Source organism: Salmo salar, chromosome ssa18 (assembly GCF_905237065.1).
Source record: "Salmo salar chromosome ssa18, Ssal_v3.1, whole genome shotgun sequence".
NCBI classification, from domain to species: Eukaryota; Metazoa; Chordata; class Actinopteri; order Salmoniformes; family Salmonidae; genus Salmo; species Salmo salar.
This window is the reverse complement of record NC_059459.1, coordinates 53174978-53195662: the sequence shown is the minus strand read 5'-3', so window position 1 is coordinate 53195662 and position 20685 is coordinate 53174978.

The window sequence follows — 20685 nt, the reverse complement described above, 5'->3', positions numbered from 1 at the left end:
GTGATATTGAGGAGAGTTTATGTGTGTGTGTGCGTGTGTGTATCTGGTGTTTGAGGATTTTATTGTGTTGATTTGCTGCTACTAATGTGCCCATGATACACTCTGAAATCTGAATTTCTTCCCTTGCTTTGGATTATTCATATGTCTAAGCATTTCAAACTGCAGAAGCCTTTTTAAACCTCATACACTAAAATTAAAACATTTCCTGCATTGCAGTTCTCCTGAAACAGGGTGATCAAATGAAAATCCTACACCTGTAATGTAGCTGTAGCACACCTAAGAAAAACACAAGGAATGGATGGATGGGAGTGAACGCTGTCACATCATGTTCCCCTGAGCAACAACAATGTCATATCAATCAGAGGAGGCCGGTGGGAGGAGCTATAGAACGACAGCCTCATTGTAATTACAATGAGCCCATCCTCCTATAGCTCCTCCCACCAGCCTCCTCTGGTATAAATCCCTAGCTATGGCTAACATGTTGCTACCTTGTCACCTCCGGTATGTGTGCCACTCAAGGGGGATTTGGATGTACATGTATGGGAGTGTAACGCAGGGCGACCATACATTCCTGTTATCTCTGGGTTGCTTACCGCCAACCCCTCCCTTCCTGCAACCATTTTTACCCACCCTGACTCTCACAGATTTATTCCAAAGCAAAAAAAACACATCCTTCCTCCGGCTCCCTCCTTCCCCCTGGCGGATTTCACTCCCTTCCTCTTATCTCGCTTCGATCAAAAGGCATCGGCTCTGGCTAGCATTATATTCCAAGTTCTTATTTACTTCTTACTCTGCACATTGCCAGTACTACTATCTGTCTGTCTGGGTTTCAGAGGAAATCCATCTCTATTTGTAAGAGGTAGAAATAGGCACAGAGTTTGGGGACAATAGATAGCGGTGTTTTGGGTTAGATCTTTTTTTATGGTGCATGTAGTGCTTGCTTGACACAAGTTTTGATTGACGTAATTTGTTTTGCTTAAACTTAACCAGAGAAACTTGAAAATGTGTGTGTATATCATATGGACTGAGATGCAGTGCATTCAGAAAGTATTCAGACGACTTCACTTTTTCCACAATTTGTTACGTTAAAGCCTTATTCTATAATGTATTGAACTGTTTTTTCCCCTCATCAGTCTTCACACAATAACCCATAATGTCAAAGCAAAAACAGGTTTTTAGAAATGTTGGCAAATGTATTAAAAATAAACACGGACATATCCCATTTACATACAGTAAGTACTCAGACACTTTACTCAGTACTTTGTTGAAGCACCTTTGGCAGTGATTACAGTCTCAAGTCTTCTTAGGTATGACGCTACAAGCTTGGTACACCTGTATTTGGGGAGTTTCTCCCTTCTCAGCAGATCCTCTCAAGCTCTGTCAGGTTGCATGGGGAGCATCGCTGCACTGCTATTTGCAGGTCTATGCAGAGATGTTTGATTGGGTTCCGTTAAGGACTCTGGCTGGGCCACTCAAGGACATTTGGAGACTTGTCCTGAAGTCATTCCTGCGTTGTCTTGGCTATGTGTTTAGAGTTGCTGTCCAGTTGGAAGGCGAACCTTCACCCCAGTCTGAGGTCCTGAGCGCTCTGGAACAGGTTTTCCTCAAGGATCTCACTGTACTTTGCTCTGTTCAACTTTCCCTCAATCCTGAATAGTCTCCATGTCCCTGCAGCTGAAAAACATCCCCAGAGCATGATGCTGCCACCACCATGCTTCACTGTAGGGATGGTGCAAGGTTTTCTCCAGATGTGACGCTTGGATTTGAGGCCAAGGAGCTCAATCTTGGATTCATCAGACCAGAGAATCTTGTTTGTCATGGTCTGAGAGTCCTTAACCTGTTATGGCTAGGGGGCAGTATTTTCACGGCTGGATAAAAAACAGACCCGATTTAATCTGGTGACTACTCCTGCCCAGTAACTAGAATATGCATATAATTATTGGCTTTGGATAGAAAACACTCCAAAGTTTCGAAAACTGTTTGAATGGTGTCTGTGAGTATAACAGAACTCAAATAGCAGGTGAAAACCTGAGAGATTCCTTTACAGGAAGTGGCCTGTCTGACCATTTATTGTCTTTCTTTTCTCATTCAATTACAAAGGATCTCTGCGGTAACGTGACACATCCCACGGCTCCAATAGGCTCTCAGAGCCCGGGAAAAACCTGAATGTCGTCATTCCAGCCCCAGGCTGAAACACATTATCGCCTTTCTCAAGTGGCCGATCAAGGGACTGTGGGCTTAGGCGCGTGCACTGGCCGCCCCCGTCTTTGTGTTTTTTCCTCTGTTTGCCGAAAAGGAGATTCCCGGTCGGAATATTATTGCTTTTTTACGAGATAAATTGCATAAAAATTGATTTTAAACAGCGGTTGACATGCTTCGAAGTACGTTAATGGAATATTTCGAAATGCGCCATGCGCGCGACCCTGATTTACCATTTCGGATAGTTTCTGGAACGCACGAACAAAACGCCGCTATTCGGATATAACAATGGATTATTTTGGACCAAACCAACATTTGTTATTGAAGTAGCAGTCCTGGGAGTGCATTCTGACGAAGACAAGAAAAGGTAATCAAACTTTTGTAATAGTAAATCTGATTTTGGTGAAGGCTAAACTTGCCGGGTGTCTAAATAGCTAGCCCGTGATGGCGGGCTATGTACTTAGAATATTGCAAAATGTGCTTTCACCAAAAAGCTATTTTAAAATCGGACATATCGAGTGCATAGAGGAGTTCTGTATCTATAATTCTTAAAATAATTGTTATGCTTTTTGTGAACATTTATCGTGAGTAATTTAGTAAATTGTTAGTAAATTCCACGGAAGTTTGCGGGGGGTATGCTAGTTCTGAACGTCACATGCTAATGTAAAAGCTGTTTTTTATATAAATATGAACTTGATTGAACAAAACATGCATGTATTGTATAACATAATGTCCTAGGTGTGTCATCTGATGAAGATCATAAAAGGTTAGTGCTGCATTTAGCTGTCTTCTGGGTTTTTGTGACATTATATGCTAGCTTGAAAAATGGGTGTCTGATTATTTCTGGCTGGGTACTCTGCTGACATAATCTAATGTTTTGCTTTCGCTGTAAAGCCTTTTTTAAATCGGACAGTGTGGCTAGATAAAGGAGAGTCTTGTCTTTAAAATGCTGTGAAATAGTCATATGTTTGAAAAATTGAAGTTTTTGTATTTTTGAGGAATTTGTAATTCGCGCCACGCCTATCATTGGATATTGGAGCAGGTGTTCCGCTAGCGGAACGTCTAGATGTAAGAGGTTTTAAGGTGCCTTTTGGCAAACTCCAAGCGGGCTGTCATGTGCCTTTTACTGAGGAGTGGCTTCCGTCTGGCTACTCTACCATAAAGGCCTGATTGGTGGAATACTGCAGAGATGGTTGTCCTTCTGGAAGGGTCTCCCATCTCCCCAGAGGAACTCTGGAGTTCTATCAGAGTGACCATCGGGTTCTTGGTCACCTCCCTGACCAATGCCCTTCCCTCAGATTGCTCAATTTGGCCGGGCGGCCAGCTCTAGGAAGAGTCTTGGTGGTTCCAAACTCCTTCCATTTAAGAATGATGGAGGCCCCTGCATTCCTGGGGACCTTTAATGCTGCTGAAACGTTTTGGGGCCCTTCCCCAGATTTACATTTACATTACATTTAAGTCATTTAGCAGACGCTCTTATCCAGAGCGACTTACAAAATGGTGCATTCACCTTATGATATCCAGTGGAACAACCACTTTACAATAGTGCATCTAAATATTTTAAGGGGGGGGGGGGTTTAGAAGGATTACTTTATCCTATCCTAGGTATTCCTTAAAGAGGTGGGGTTTCAGGTGTCTCCGGAAGGTGGTGATTGACTCCGCTGTCCTGGCGTCGTGAGGGAGCTTGTTCCACCATTGGGGTGCCAGAGCAGCGAACAGTTTTGACTGGGCTGAGCGGGAACTGTGCTTCCTCAGAGGTAGGGGGGCCAGCGGGCCTTGTCACAATCCTGTCTCTGAACTCTGCAGAAAATTAATTTGACCTCCATGGCTTGGTTTTTGCTCTGACATACACTGTCAACTGTGGGACCTTATATAGACAGGTGTGTGTCTTTCCAAATCCTGTTAAACCAACTGAATTTACCACAGGTGGACTCCAATCAAGTTGTAGAATACCTTTAAGGATGATCACAGGATTCACCTGAGCTCAATTTCGAGTGTAATGGCAAAGGGTCTGAATAATTATGTAAAAAATGTATTTCAGTTTTTATTTCTCATAAATTTACAAACATTTCTAAAAATCTATTATTGCTTTGTTATTATGGGATATTGTGTGTAGATTGATGAGGGAAAAAAAATATTTGATCCATTTTAGAATAAGGCTGTAACGTAACAAAATGTGGAAAAAGTGAAGGGGTCTGAATACATTCCGAAAGCACTGTATGTGTTCTCTCATGAGACTATCGATATTGAATAACCTTGCGAAACGTAATATAAATATATCGGTGAAGGCCGGAGTGATGACTAAGCGTTTCAAATATGACTTGCATCTATCAAATTATTTTCTTACAAATCTGGAAATGCTCAGGGATGACTGAAATGCCTCAAATAGAAGACCTCCAGCAAGCATCACAGTCATCATCACAACACAGGGAGAAAAATACCCTTTGGTTCCCATAGTGATTTTCTACAGTAATGCAAGAGAATGGAGGAGAAGAAGCAATAAACTAACAGTTACTGTACGGTATATATTTATTTGGATAAATCATTCAAATTTTTCACAAACTGCAATAGATGAGAAAGGGGAAGTATATTTGGTGTGTAATAATATTGTGGTGTGAGAGCCGGAAATGAAAAGAAAGACCAAATAAATAGAATGAAAAGGCAGTAAGTACCATGGTAGTCTAATGGAACCTGAGTGGGCACCAAAAAAAATACAGACATATGTGTGTCCCAAATTATACAATGAACAAATGGGTCTAATCCTGAATGCTGTTTGGTTAAAAGCATTCAGAGAGAGAAAGAGAGAGGGGGGGAGAAACAGAGAGAGAGATGTAAGCACATCCTAAGGATTGTTAGCGAGAGAGAAACAGAGAGAGAAAGAGCAAAAGAAAGAAATAGCAAAAGAAAGAAATAGCAAAAGAAAGAAAGAAAGAAAGAAAGAGAAACATTGAGTTTTTGGGTAACAAGAGCACATTCATGGGGCTTGTCACAGCTCCATGCGTGTGGCTTAGAGTCAGAGGAGGAGGTGTCTACTGTTGTGTCATCAAGGGGTTTGTTGTGGCGTAGTAGACAGAGCTGTTTGCGTGTTTTGCATTAGGAGCCCCGTCCCAGTAGAGGGGCCGCTGGTTAATTCCCCTTAACCGCTCCACTACCGTCACTGAGTGCCACGTCAAACACTCTCCCAGGACTACTGCACTGCAAAGCACAGCACCACCTGCTCCCAGGCATGGCAATGAGCCTCTGCCTCGCCTGCACAATAGAGAGGGAAGGGGAGCGAGAAAGTAGGAGAGAGGGAAGCTGAGGAAGCAAAAAGAGAGAAACAGATAGGTAAGCGAAAGAGACACGAGTGAGAGAATTAATGAAGGAAAGAAGACAGGAGAAAGAGAGTGAGAGAGAGAGGGGGAGAGGGAGAGAGAGAAGGCTAGAGGCAGAGAGAGGAAGAGTGATAAACAGGAAAGATTGTCTAAAATAGGCACTACAATAGGAGCAAGGAATGATGGATGACAAGAGATAGGCTACATTCCTACACAACACTAGATTAATGTTAATATGGCCACATACAACACAGCAGACATTTATTTCTCTAATGGATTGAGCTAACAGTAATGTAGACATGGAGGTTAAAGAATCTAGCACAGCTTTTTGTAATGTCACAATGCAATGTGATTATCAATTTTGTTATTTGTGAAGGTTGGGGCGTGACAATGTGTCACGCCTGCTCCCACTCCCCCTCTCTGGTGCTCGAGGGCGCCAGGCGGCCCATCATTACACACACCTGTCACCATCGTTACGTGCATCAGCGCTTCATGGGACTCACTTGGACTCTATTACTTCATTGATTGCCTCCACTATATCTGTCACTTCCTCAGTTTCTTCCCCATGTCCGCCTTAATGTCATTTTGTTTCCCCTGTCCAGAAGCTGTCTGTGTTTTGTTTCATGTCCGTTATTTATTAAATGTTCACTCCCTGTACTTGCTTCTCGTCTCCCAACGTCTGTCCTCACAGAATGCAGACACTAATATTGGAAGCATCGGGGAGTTCTTTTTTTTGGGGGGGGGGGGGTCGGTGACGTCGGGTCCGTGTGCCGCTGCCGAAGGAACCGGGGGTGCCTCAGCTGGCTCGTTGGGCTTTCATGTCTTAGCTGGCTCATCAGGCTCCCATGCCTCAGCCGGCTCGTCGGGCTCCCATCCCACGTCATGCCTCAGTCAGCTCGTTGGGCTGCCACGCCTCAGCCGGATCATCAGGCTCCCATCCCATGTCATGCCTCAGCTGGCTCGTCGGGCTCCCACGCCTCGTCCGGCTCCCAAGGCCTTTCAGACACCGGGTGGCGCCCCTAGAGGGGGGAGGGGGGTACTGTCACACCTGCTCCTGCTCCCCCTCTCTGGCGCTCACTGGCGCCAGGCGACTCATTATTACACACACCTGTCACCATCGTTACGCACATCAGCGCTTCATAGGACTCATCTAGACTCTATTACTTAATTGATTGCCTCCCCTATACAGTGAGGGAAAAAAGTATTTGATCCCCTGCTGATTTTTTACGTTTGCCCACTGACAAAGAAATGATCAATCTATAATTTTAATGGTAGGTTTATTTGAACAGTGAGAGACAGAATAACAACAACAAAAAATCCAGAAAAACGCATGTCAAAAATGTTATAAATTCATTTGCATTTTAATGAGGGAAATAAGTATTTGACCCCCTCTCAATCAGAAAGGTTTCTGGCTCCCAGGTGTCTTTTAAACAGGTAACGAGCTGAGATTAGGAGCACACTCTTAAAGGGAGTGCTCCTAATCTCAGTTTGTTACCTGTATTAAAGACACCTGTCCACAGAAGCAATCAATCAATCAGATTCCAAACTCTCCACCATGGCCAAGACCAAAGAGTTCTCCAAGGATGTCAGGGACAAGATTGTAGACCTACACAAGGCTGGAATGGGCTACAAGACCATCGCCAAGCAGCTTGGTGAGAAGGTGACATCAGTTGGTGTGATTATTCGCAAATGGAAGAAACACAAAAGAACTGTCAATCTCCCTCGGCCTGGGGCTCCATGCAAGATCTCACCTCGTGGAGTTGCAATGATCATGAGAACGGTGAGGAATCAGCCCAGAACTACACGGGAGGATCATGTCAATGATCTCAAGGCAGCTGGGACCATAGTCAGCAAGAAAACAATTGGTAACTCACTACGCCGTGAAGGACTGAAATCCTGCAGCGCCTGCATGGTCCCCCTGCTCAAGAAAGCACATATACATGCCCATCTGAAGTTTGCCAATGAACATCAATGATTCAGAGGACAACTGGGTGAAAGTGTTGTGGTCAGACGAGACCAAAATGGAGCTCTTTGGCATCAACTCAACTCGCCATGTTTGGAGGAGGAGGAATGCTGCCTATAACCCCAAGAACACCATCCCCCACCGTCAAACATGGAGGTGGAAACATTATGCTTTTTTTTCTGTTAAGGGGACAGGACAACTTCACCGCATCAAAGGGACGATGGATGGGGCCATGTACCGTCAAATCTTGGGTGAGAACCTCCTTCCCTCAGCCAGGGCATTGAAAATGGATCGTTGATGGGTATTCCAGCATGACAATGACCCAAAACACACAGCCAAGGCAACAAAGGAGTGGCTCAAGAAGAAGCACATTAAACCTCTTACATCTAGACGTTCCGCTAGCGGAACACCTGCTCCAATATCCAATGATAGGCGTGGCGCGAATTACAAATTCCTCAAAAATACAAAAACTTCCATTTTTCAAACATATGACTATTTTACAGCATTTTAAAGACAAGACTCTCCTTTATCTAAACACACTGTCTGATTTCAAAAAGGCTTTACAACGAATGCAAAACATTAGATTATGTCAGCAGAGTACCCAGCCAGAAAAAATCAGACACCCATTTTTCAAGCTAGCATATAATGTCACAAAAAACAAAACCACAGCTAAATGCAAGACTAACCTTTGATGATCTTCATCAGATGACACACCTAGGACATTATGTTATACAATACATGCATGTTTTGTTCAATCAAGTTCATATTTATATCAAAAACCAGCTTTTTACATTAGCATGTGACGTTCAGAACTCGCATACCCCCCGCAAACCTCCGGTGAATTTACTAAATTACTCACGATAAACGTTCACAAAAAACATAACAATTATTTTAAGAATTATAGATACAGAACTCCTTTGTGCAATCGAGGTGTCCGATTTTAAAATAGCTTTTCGGTGAAAGCACATTTTGCAATATTCTGAGTAGATAGCCCATCCATCACGGCTAGCTATTTAGACACCCACCAAGTTTAGCCCTGACCAAACTCCGATTTACTATTAGAAAAGTTTGATTACCTTTGGTGTTCTTCATCAGAATGCACTCCCAGGACTGCTACTTCAATAACAAATGTTGGTTTGGTTCAAAATAATCCATAGTTATATCCAAATAGCGGCGTTTTGTTCGTGTGTTCAAGACACTATCCGAAGTGTAAATAAGGCTCACTAGCACGACGCATTTCGTGACAAAAGATTTCTAAATATTCCATTACCGTACTTCGAAGCATGTCAACCGCTGTTTAAAATCAATTTTTATGCCATTTTTGTCGTAAAAAAGCGATAATATTCCGACCGGGAAAGCGTGCATACGTACAAAGAGAGAGAAAATAAAACCATGGGATCCCTCGTGCACGAGCCTGAGTCTCACAGTACTGTGACCAGCCACTATGCAAACGCGCTACTTTTTTTCAGCCATAGCCTGCAAAGCCACGATTCAGCTTTTTGCCGCCTTCTGAGAGTCCATGTGAGCCGTAGGAAGTGTCACGTAACAGCAGAGATCCCCTGTAATGGATAGAGATAATCAAGAAGGGCAAGAAATGGTCAGACAGGGCACTTCCTGTAAGGAATCTTCTCAGGTTTTGGCCTGCCAAATGAGTTCTGTTATACTCACAGACACCATTCAAACATTTTTAGAAACTTTGGAGTGTTTTCTATCCAAAGCTAATAATTATATGCATATTCTAGTTTCTGGGCAGGAGTAATAATCAGATTAAATCGGGTACGTTTTTTATCCGGCCGTGAAAATACTGCCCCCTAGCCATAACAGGTTAAGGTCCTGGAGTGGCCTAGCCAGTCTCCAGACCTTAATCCCATAGAAAATCTGTGGAGTGAGCTGAAGGTTTGAGTTGCCAAACGTCAGCCTCGAAACCTTAATGACTTGGAGAAGATCTGCAAAGAGGAGTGGGTCAAAATCCCTCCTGAGATGTGTGCAAAACTGGTGGCCAACTACAAGAAACGTCTAACCTCTGTGATTGCCAACAAGGGTTTTGCCACCAAGTACTAAGTCATGTTTTGCAGAGGGGTCAAATACTTATTTCTCTCATTAAAATGCAAATAATTTTATTACATTGTTGACATGCGTTTTTCTGGATTTTTTTGTTATTCTGTCTCTCACTGTTCAAATAAACCTACCATTAAAATTATAGACTGATCATTTCTTTGTCAGTGGGCAAACGTACAAAATCAGCAGGGGATCAAATACTTTTTTCCCTCACTGTATCTCTCACTTCCTCAGTTTCTTCCCCGTTTCTGCATTAATGCTGTTTTGTTTCCACTGTCCAGACGCTGTCCGTGATTTGTTTCATGTCTGTTATTTATTAAATGTTCACTCCCTGTACGTGCTTCTCATCTCCCAGCGTCTGTCCTCACACAATGTTTCCTCAACCAATTACAAAATTAATTTACACATGGACTAAACATGCAGTACCAAACATAGGATATTAAAATTGAAAACAAGCACAACAATTTCTAGCTATTAACTCTGCCCCCTTATGATGGAATATATTTTGTTTCAACACATACAGAATATTAAATGAGATGAGGACACACACACCATCATCATCCTAGTGATACATGTTCTCCCTCTCGTTATCCTATCCTTTCATGCATTCAAAGCCTCCTTTTGATTCAGAGATTTGTGCCAGAGAAACAAACAATCGATAGATATACAGTGTGCGTATGTGTATCTGTGTGTACCTGTTTGTGTGTGTATGCTAGGCTGCTGGCATTGATTGGTCTCACAGTTCACCTGAGAATGAAAAGCCTTTCGATTGTGAAAGGACATTGACTGACCCGCTCTCTTTTATATCCTGCAGTGAAGAAAAGGCACCTGTTTTAGCAGAGTGAAAAAAATCCATCAAGTGTGAAATAGGCTGCACAAGCAATGAGAGGATGCACCATCGTGAGTGAGTTCCTACTGCACTTCATCGATAGGCTCTCTACAGTTAATTTATTGTGTAATATTAATAGTATATTTGCTATGTGCTCTTGTAGTCAAAAAGCCATTTTGCCTGGAATTTGTCTGGATCATTGTAGATACATAAGTAGGAAATGATTAAATAAAATATGTTCCTGTAATCAAAGAGGTTGAAAATGTTTGTTTGGGCTGAGTACAGAGCAACAAAAAACTTGTAACAAAAATAACAAGATACGTACCTGCCCAGAGACCTGCAAGCAGGAGCAAATGTTATTTTTTCTGCAAATAAGTTTGATATGGGGATTTTGTTAACTCTGTTTGATTATCTCTTTCCCTTACACTATGAGAAGGGTAACAATTTACTTGAAGGGTACCTACATCCATAATGACTTAATAGCACATTTGTAACACATTTGTAGCAGTGGCGTAGACAGAAAAAACACCACAAATGTCCCTTGACAAACAAGCCCGTCATCATTGCTAAGTAGCACGCAACTACACAACTAGTTACAACAACATGGCTGACAAAACAGGGACACTGTCCGAGTCCAACAGTAAACAAACAATGAAACACACAACAAGTCTATCTTGACACACTCAAACCTACTACCATACCCCATTCAAAGGCACTTACATCTCTTATCTTGCCCATTCACCCTCTGAATGGCACACATACACAATCCATGTCTCAAAGCTGAAAAATCCATCTTTAACCATCTCCTCCCCTTCATCTACACTGGATTTAACATCAATAAGGGATCGTAGCTTTCACCTGGATTCACCTGTTCAGTTTATGTAATTAAAAGCAAATTGTTCTTTATGTTTTGTACTCTCAGTGTACATTATATCACAGCGTGTATGAATACAGTGGCTCACTTTGAATCAACACATAATAAACAGTATTCAGGCTTACCTTTCTTGTGTGTTTCAATTTTACAGAACAAGGTGTAGACTTGATGATTGCAATTTAACCAATTAGATCCCAGTAACCTCCTACTGCATGGCCCTGCTGTAGCTTCACCTCTGATTTGTTGGCTATACATAACACAATCATAGGTAGTACATGATAATTTCATAAAGGAGGAAGAGTGTCCTTGATATCACCTTGGCAAACATATACAGCAGGTAAAGAATTCTACTTCTAGAAGACAAAAAAGGAGAATAATACCAAAAGTGTTTTGCTTTCAAATTCTGAAACTACTTGACATATAACAAAACACAAACACTTTCAACTACAGTGCATTCATTACAGCCTTATTCTAAAATGGATTAAATCGTTTTTTTCCCCCTCATCAATCTACATACAATACCCCATAATGACAAAGTGAAAACATTTTTTTGACATTTTTGCAAATGTATTCAAATTATATAACTGAAATATTACATTTACATAAATATTCAGATGCTTTACTCAGTACTTTGTTGAAGCACCTTTGGCAGCGATTACAGCCTCAAGTCTTCTTGGGTATGACGCTACAAGCTTGGCACACCTGTATTTGGGGAGTTTCTCCCACTCTTCTCTGCAGATCCTCACAAGCTATGTCAGGTTGGATGTCAGGTCTACACCTGTTGTATTCGGGGGAAGGAGCTAAATAAAATTTGATTCGATTTGATTTGATTTGGGGGGGGAGCGTTACTTAACAGCTATTTTCAGGTTTCTCCAGAGATGTTCGATTGGGTTCAAGTCCGGGCACTGGCTGGGCTACGCAAGGACATTCAGAAACTTATCCCGAAGCCACTCCTGTGTTGTCTTGGCTGTGTGCTTAGCATCGTTGTCCTGTTGGAAGGTGAACCCTCGCCCCAGTCTGAGGTCTTGAGCGCTCTGGAGCAGGTTTTCATTGATCTCTCTGTACTTTGCTCCGTTCATCTTTGCCTCGATGCTGGCTAGTCTCCATGTCCCTGCCACAGAAAAACATCCACACAGCATGATACTGCCACCATCATGCTTCACCGTGGGGATGGTGCAAGGTTTCCTCCAGACGTGACGCTTGGCATTCAGGACAAAGAGCTCAATCTTGGTTTCATCAGACCAAAGAATCTTGTTTCTCATGGTCTGAGAATCTTTAGGTGCCTTTTGGTAAACTCCAAGGAGGCTGTCTGTGCCTTTTACTGAGGAGTTGCTTCCGTCTGGCCACTCTACCATAAAGGCCTGCTTTAGAGATTGTTGTCCCTCTGGCAGGTTATCCCATCTCTACAGAGGAACTCTAGAGCTCCGTCAGAGTGACCATCGGTTTCTTGGCCACCTCCCTGACCAAGGCCCTTCTCCCCCGATTGCTCAATTTGGCTGGCCAGCCAGCTCTAGGAAGAGTCTTGGTGGTTCCTAACTTCTTCCATTTAAGAATGACGGAGGCCACTATGTTCTTGGTGACCTTCAATGCTGCAGAAATGTTTTTGTACCCTTCCCCAAATCTGTGCCTCGACACAATTCTTTCTCGTAGCTCTACAGACAATTCCTTTGACCTCATGGCTTGGTTTTTGCTCTGACATGCACTGTCAACTGTAGGACCTTTATATAGACAGGTGTTGTGTTCCTTTCCAAATAATGTACAATCACCTGAATTTACCACACATGGACTCCAATCAAGTTGTAGAAACATCTCAAGGATGATGAATGGAAACAGGATGTACCTGAGCTCAATTTCGAGACTTATATCAAAGGGTCTGCATTCTTATGTAAATATGGTATTTCCCTTCTGTTTTTTTTTTGCTTTGTCATTATGGGGTATTATGTGTAGATTGCTGATAATTTTGTTTTATTTAATCAATTTTAGAATAAGGCTGTATCGTAACAAAATGTGGAAAAGATCAAGGGGTCTGAATACTTTCCGAAGGTACTGTACCTCTTTCCATTTTATCTCAAAAGTTTTATGCCCAGAAATGATTTATTCAAATAATACATTTGGTGTAATATGACCATTAGGATTTCCAAGAGCATGCTTTTATGCTGTAACATTTCAATTCAGTATAAATAAAAAAACATGCTTTTGAAGCACTGTCACGGTTGTCGTACGAAGGAGACCAAGGCGCAGCGTGTGTATCATTCCACATTTTATTATAACTGTGAAACTATGCAAGACATACAAATAAACTACTACCGTAATTTCCGGACTATAAGCCGCAACTTTTTTCCCACGCTTAGAATCTCGCGGCTTAAACAATGACGCGGCTAATATATGGATTTTTCCCGCTTTCAAATTTTGTTTTCCAAAAAAACACATTCTGTGACGTGCTCAGTTTTTTGGCGGCATGAAGCTGTCATTAGAACAATGAAATTGCCGAACTGGTTAAGGTCAAACAACTTTTTTGTTTACTGTTTAGATTAAATCGAGCGCTCTCAAACTTCCCATCATTCTGATTACGGTAGTCATTTTGTCACCCTCATCATGGCAAATACACAGATAAATGCATATGATGCAGCTTTCAAGTTGAAGGCGATTGATCTGGCTGTTGGAAAATGAAATAGAGCTGCTGCACGGGAGCTTGGTCTTAATGAGTCGATGATAAGACGTTGGAAACAGCAGCGTGAGGAATTGACTCAGTGCAAAAAGACAACTAAAGCTTTCAGAGGGAAGAAAAGCAGATGGCCCGAACTAGAAAATGAGCTCGAAGACTGGGTCAACACACAGAGAGCAGACGGCCGAGGTGTTTCAACTGTGCAGATCCGACTGAAAGCCAAAACAATCGCCACCGCAATGAAGTTTGAGGATTTTAGAGGTGGACCATCGTGGTGTCTCAGATTTATGAAACTTAAAGGCCTGTCCATCAGGGTACAGAAGAGTCGGTGTCAGCAGCTCCCTCCCGACTACGAGGAAAAAGTTTCAAACTTCCGCAAATTCACTGATGCAAAGATAGTGGAGCATTCCATTGGCCCGCACGACATCATACATATGGATGACGTTTGACCTGCCTCTCACTCGGACTGTCAACAGGACAGGCGAGTCATCCGTCACGCTGAAAACAACTGGGCATGAAAAAACGCACTTCAACTGTGCTCTGAGCTGCACGGCATCGGGAGAAAAGCTTCCACCGATGGTGATTTTTAAACGCACGACGATGCCAAAAGAAAAATTCCCGAGAGGAATTGTTGTGAAAGTCAACAAGAAAGGATGGATGATGGAAAGCCTAATGCATGAATGGCATACGGAGTTTTACGGCAAGCGACCGGGAGGATTCTTTCACAGGAACAAGGCATTGCTCGTTTTGGACAGCATGAGGGCCCACATAACAGATTCGGTGAAAGAAGCCATCGAGAGGACAAACTCAATTCCAGCTGTGATTCCTGGGGGCACAACATTCATTTGTTTCAATGTACCGGTAGGCACCTGCGGCTTATAGACATGTGCGGCTTATTTATGTTCAAAATAATATATATTTTTTTAATTCAGTGGGTGCGGCTTATACTCAGGTGCGCTCAATAGTCCGGAAATTACGGTAAACAAAATAACAAACCATGACGAAGAGGTGAAACATACACTACCTAAAAATAATCTCTGACAAACCCAGGTGGGAGAAACATTTACTTAAATATGATCCCCATTTAGAGACAACGATGACCAGCTGCCTCTAATTGGAGATCAACCCCCCCCAAAAAACATAGAAAAACAGAAACTAGAAAACCCTGTCACGCCCTGACCTGCTCTAACATAGAAAATAAAAGCTTCTATGGTCAGGACGTGACAAGTACTGCCTTTCTCTTGAATTTCATTTGGCTGGTTTCGCTTTTGGAGTTTTTCCAAATTCTATTGGATGTCTTTTACATTCTGGTGAAATGCTGGCTCTCCCACAACTACCCAATACACTGCCATCCATCTAATGTGATCCCCTCTAAAAGTGTTAACATCTCCTAAATACAGTTGTGTTATGTTCTAACTCACTCAAAGAACCATTTTTAGAACTTAACAGCAGTAATATTCTTTCAACTGAATCATTGTCAAATAATTACATTGAAGCCTTCCTGAAGAAAAACAATGTATACGAAATGCTTCAGTCTGGTTTTAGACCCCATCATAGCACTGAGACTGCACTTGTGAAGGTGGTAAATGACCTTTTAATGACATCAGACCGAGGCTCTGCATCTGTCCTCGTGCTCCTAGATCTTAGTGCCGCTTTTGATACCATCGATCACCACATTCTTTTGGAGAGATTGGAAACCCAAATTGGTCTACATGGACAAGTTCTGGCCTGGTTTAGATCTTATCTGTCGGAAAGATATCAGTTTGTCTCTGTGAATGGTTTGTCCTCTGACAAATCAATTGTACATTTCGGTGTTCCTCAAGGTTCCGTTTTAGGACCACTATTGTTTTCACTATATATTTGACCTCTTGGGGATGTCATTCGAAAACATAATGTTAAATTTCACTGCTATGCGGACGACACACAGCTGTACATTTCAATGAAACATAGTGAAGCCCCAAAATTGCCCTCGCTAGAAGCCTGTGTTTCGGACATAAAGAAGTGGATGGCTGCAAACTTTCTACTTTTAAACTCGGACAAAACAGAGATGCTTGTTCTAGGTCCCAAGAAACAAAGAGATCTTCTGTTGAATCTGACAATTAATCTGGATGGTTGTACAGTCGTCTCAAATAAAACTGTGAAGGACCTCGGCGTTACTCTGTACCCTGATCTCTCTTTTGAAGAACATATCAAGACTGTTTCAAGGACAGCTTTTTTCCATCTACGTAACATTGCAAAAATCAGAAACTTTCTGTCCAAAAATGACGCAGAAAAATGTATCCATGCTTTTGTTACTTCTAGGCTGGACTACTGCAATGCTCTACTTTCCAGCTACCCGGATAAAGCACTAAATAAACTTCAGTTTGTGCTAAATAAGGCTGCTAGAATCCTGACTAGAACCCAAAAATGTGATCATATTACTCCAGTGCTAGCCTCCCTACACTGGCTTCCTGTTAAGGCAATGACTGATTTCAAGGTTTTACTGCTAACCTACAAAGCATTCCATGGGCTTGCTCATACCTATCTTTCCGATTTGGTCCTGCCGTACATACCTACACGTACGCTACGGTCACAAGACGCAGGCCTCCTAATTGTCCTTAGAATTTCTAAACAAACGGCTGGAGGTAGGGCTTTCTCCTATAGAGCTAAATTTTTATGGAATGGTCTGCCTACCCATGTGAGAGACGCAGACTCAGTCTCAACCTTTAAGTCTTTACTGAAGACTTATCTCTTCAGTAGGTCCTATGATTAAGTATAGTCTGGCCCAGGAGTGTGAAGGTGAACGGAAAGGCTGGAGCAACGAACCGCCCTTGCTGTCTCTGCCTTGCCGGTTCCCCTCTCTCCACTGGGATTCTCTGCCTCTAACCCTATTACAGGGGCTGAGTCACTGGCGTACTGGTGTTCTTCCATGCCGTCCATGGGAGGGGTGCATCACTTGAGTGGGCTGAGTCACTGACGTGGTCTTCCTGTCTGGGTTGGCGCCCCCCCCTTGGGTTGTGCCGTGGTGGAGATCTTTGTGGGCTATACTCGGCCTTGTCTTAGGACGGTAAGTTGGTGGTTGGAGACATCCCTCTAGTGGTGTGGGGGCTGTGCTTTGGCAAAGTGGGTGGGGTTATATCCTGCCTGTTTGGCCCTGTCCGGGGGTTTCATCGGATGGGGCCACAGTGTCTCCTGACCCCTCCTGTCTCAGCCTCCAGTATTTATGCTGCAGTAGTTTGTGTCGGGGGGCTAGGGTCAGTCTGTTACATCTGGAGTATTTCTCTTGTCTTATCCGGTGTCCTGTGTGAATTTAAATATGCTCTCTCTAATTCTCTTTCTCTCTTTCTTTCTCTCGGAGGACCTGAGCCCTAGGACCATGCCTCAGGACTACCTGGCATGATGACTCCTTGCTGTCCCCAGTCCACCTGGCCGTGCTGCTGCTCCGCCTGTGGCTATGGAACCCTGACCTGTTCACCGGACGTGCTTGTTGCACCCTCGACAACTACTATGATTATTATTATTTGACCATGCTGGTCATTTATGAACATTTTAACATCTTGACCATGTTCTGTTATAATATCCACCCGGCACAGCCAAAAGAGGACTGGCCACCCCTCATAGCCTGGATCCTCTCTAGGTTTCTTCCTAGGTTTTTGGCCTTTCTAGGGAGTTTTTCCTAGGGAGTTTTTCCTAGCCACCGTGCTTCTTTCACATGCATTGCTTGCTGTTTGGGGTTTTAGGCTGGGTTCTGTTCAGCACTTTGAGATATCAGCTGATGTACGAAGGGCTATATAAATACATTTGATTTGATTTGAAGTCATTTCTACATGGCTTAGAGATGTCAGATGTACATTTAGGCTACTATTTCAACTAACATAACAGCTATGTTAGATTGTACTGTATTCAGTTAAACTAACAAATCTTATATTGATGTTTTTGTGACTAAGAGGGATAAAATAAAACATTTATAATGTAATTCCATGACATTCCAACAATTTATACTCATACTAATGACATCACAATAAGCTGCAGAGCCTTCAATTTGGCTGTTGGGGGGCAGGGAGACTCTCAGCTCTGCTAAAACGATTGAAAACTACGTATTTTCAAGGGATTGTTAAAGAAATGTTATAAATATTTGGTTTTATTGATCATCATTGCTAGAAGAGCATTGTCAGAACTACACATTTCCGATTGTTCCAAATTTAGCTCTATCAATAGAGTTATACAGCATGTAACTGCATGATTTTAATAATCAGTAAACATCAGTTGATCATGTAATTTCAGATACGTGAGGTTTAGCCTATTCATTTGCCATGTAAGTAGCTAGCTAGCTAAGCAAACAGCATGTGTCATTTAGATGGCTTCATTATAGGTTAGGGTTTTGGAAAGAGCTTGACATCAGCAAGTCCTCGCCTGGTAAAGCTGTCTGTCATAACCACTATAGATGGAAAGCAAATCAAACAATATTTGGATATAGCCATCTAGGTAGTTTATCCCCTGAAAGTTAGCTTGTTAACAAGCCATTTTGATGGGATCTGTTATTAGTTAACTAGCCAATTTTACATGGTCCATCAGTCAATGTAGCCTAGCTATCATGTTTGTCAGCAGCAATCATGATTAAACACTCTTAAAAACAATGTTGAAAAGAGGAAAATGTTCGCTAACTTCTCCAGGTAGACCTACGTTGGTTGGAGAAAAAAGTACATTAGGTCTACTTACCACTATGTTTAGCCAACTGTACAAAGTTTCTTGCGGTAGCTTGCAAAGTGAACATTATCAGCTAACAGTATATCGGCAAATGTGCCCTTCTGCTGCTTGACAGGCAGAGCCCACAAAGGATGAGAAAGTAACCTAAACCACTCATACTTGTCAGGCATAGTTCACTTTTATTTTATGTCACTCAAATATCCAATTAATGGTGGACAATATTGAGAAATATCGTCAGGCTACGCTCATGTATTTGAAATTACATGATCAATTGATGTTTACTAATCATGAAAAACTTGCAGTTACTTGCTGTATAACTCTGATGAGGAACATGATGGCGCTGGCAGAGAGGGCTCCCTCGCATCTAGTCCTTAGGAAACTTTGTAGTATTTTTTTTTATGTATTGTTTCTGACATTCTGACAGCCCAGAAAATCTTAAGTGTTATTACAGTCAGCCGGGAATAACTATTGGATATCAGAGCGAGATCAACTTACCAGCACTATGATCAGGAATACGACTTTCCCGAAGCAGATCCTTTGTCCGCACCACCGAGGGCATTTTAACTGATCCCAGAGGCCGACCCAAAACCACGCCGCCAGAGAAGGGGAAGATGGAGTGGTCTTCTGGTCAGACTTCGGAGGCGCGCACACCACCCACCACTTCCGAGTATATTACTTGCTAATGTCCAGTCCCTAGATAACAAGGTCGACAAAATTAGTGCAAGGGTTGCTTTCCAGAGAGACATCAGGGATTGTAACGTACTCTGTTTCACGGAAACATGGCTCTCTCGGGAGAAGCTGTCAAAGTCGGTAAAGCAACCTGCATGCATGGTGTGCCGCACCGACAGGAATAAACATTTCTCCGGGAAGAAGAAGAGCAGGAGTTTTATGATTAATGACTCATGGTGTAATTGTAACAACATACAGGAACTCAAATCTTTTTGTTGACCTGACGTAGAACTCCTCAAAATCAAATGCCGACTGTGTTATCTCCCAAGAGAATTCTCTTCTGTTATTTTCACAGCCGTGTATATCCCTCCTCATGCCAATACCAAAACAACCCTCAAGGACTTCACTGGACTTTATGCAAACTGGAAACCATATATCCTGAGGCTGCATTTATTGTAGCTGGTGACTTTAATAAAGCTAATTTGAGAGCAAGGCTACCTAAATTTTATCAGCATATTGTCTGTTGCACTCACGCTGGAAAAACACTGGCCCACTGTTAATCTAACTTCCACGATGCATACAAGGTACTCCCAGTCCTTCTTTCAGCCAATCTGACCATGACTCCATTTTGCTCTTCCCTTCCTATAGGCAGAAACTCAAACAGGAAGCATCCGTGTTAAGGACTATGAAATGCCGGTCTGACCAATCGGAATCCAACCTTCAAGATTGTTTTGAACAAGCGGACTGGGATATTTTCCGGGTAGCCTTAGCCTGTTGGGGGTAGGGGGCAGTATTGACACGGCCGGATAAAAAACGTACCCGATTTAATCTGGTTACTACTCCTGCCCAGTAACTAGAATATGCATATAATTATTGGCTTTGGATAGAAAACACCCTAACGTTTCTAAAACTGGTGGAATGGTGTCTGTGAGTATAACAAAACTCATATGGCAGGCAAAAACCTGAGAAGATTCCTTACAGGAAGTGCCCTCTCTGACAAGATCTTGTTCTTCTTGTCTCTGTTTATTGAAGACTGAGGATCTTTGCTGTAACGTGACACTTCCTACGGCTCCCATAGGCTCTCAGAGACCGGGAAAAAGCTGAATGATATCGAGGCAGCCCCAGGCTGAAACACATTTACGCTTTTGGCAAGTGGCCGATCAGAGGACAATGGGTTTAGGCGTGTGCACGAGTCGACCCCGTGCTTTATTTTCTTTCCTCTTTTTACCTAAACGCAGATTCCCGGTTGGAATATTATCGCTTTTTTACGAGAAAAATGGCATAAAAATGGATTTTAAACAGCGGCTGACATGCTTCGAAGTACGGTAATGGAATATTTAGATTTTTTTTGTCACGAAATACGCCGTGCTCGTCGCCCTTCTTTACCCTTTCGGATAGTGTCTTGAACGCACGAACAAAACGCCGCTG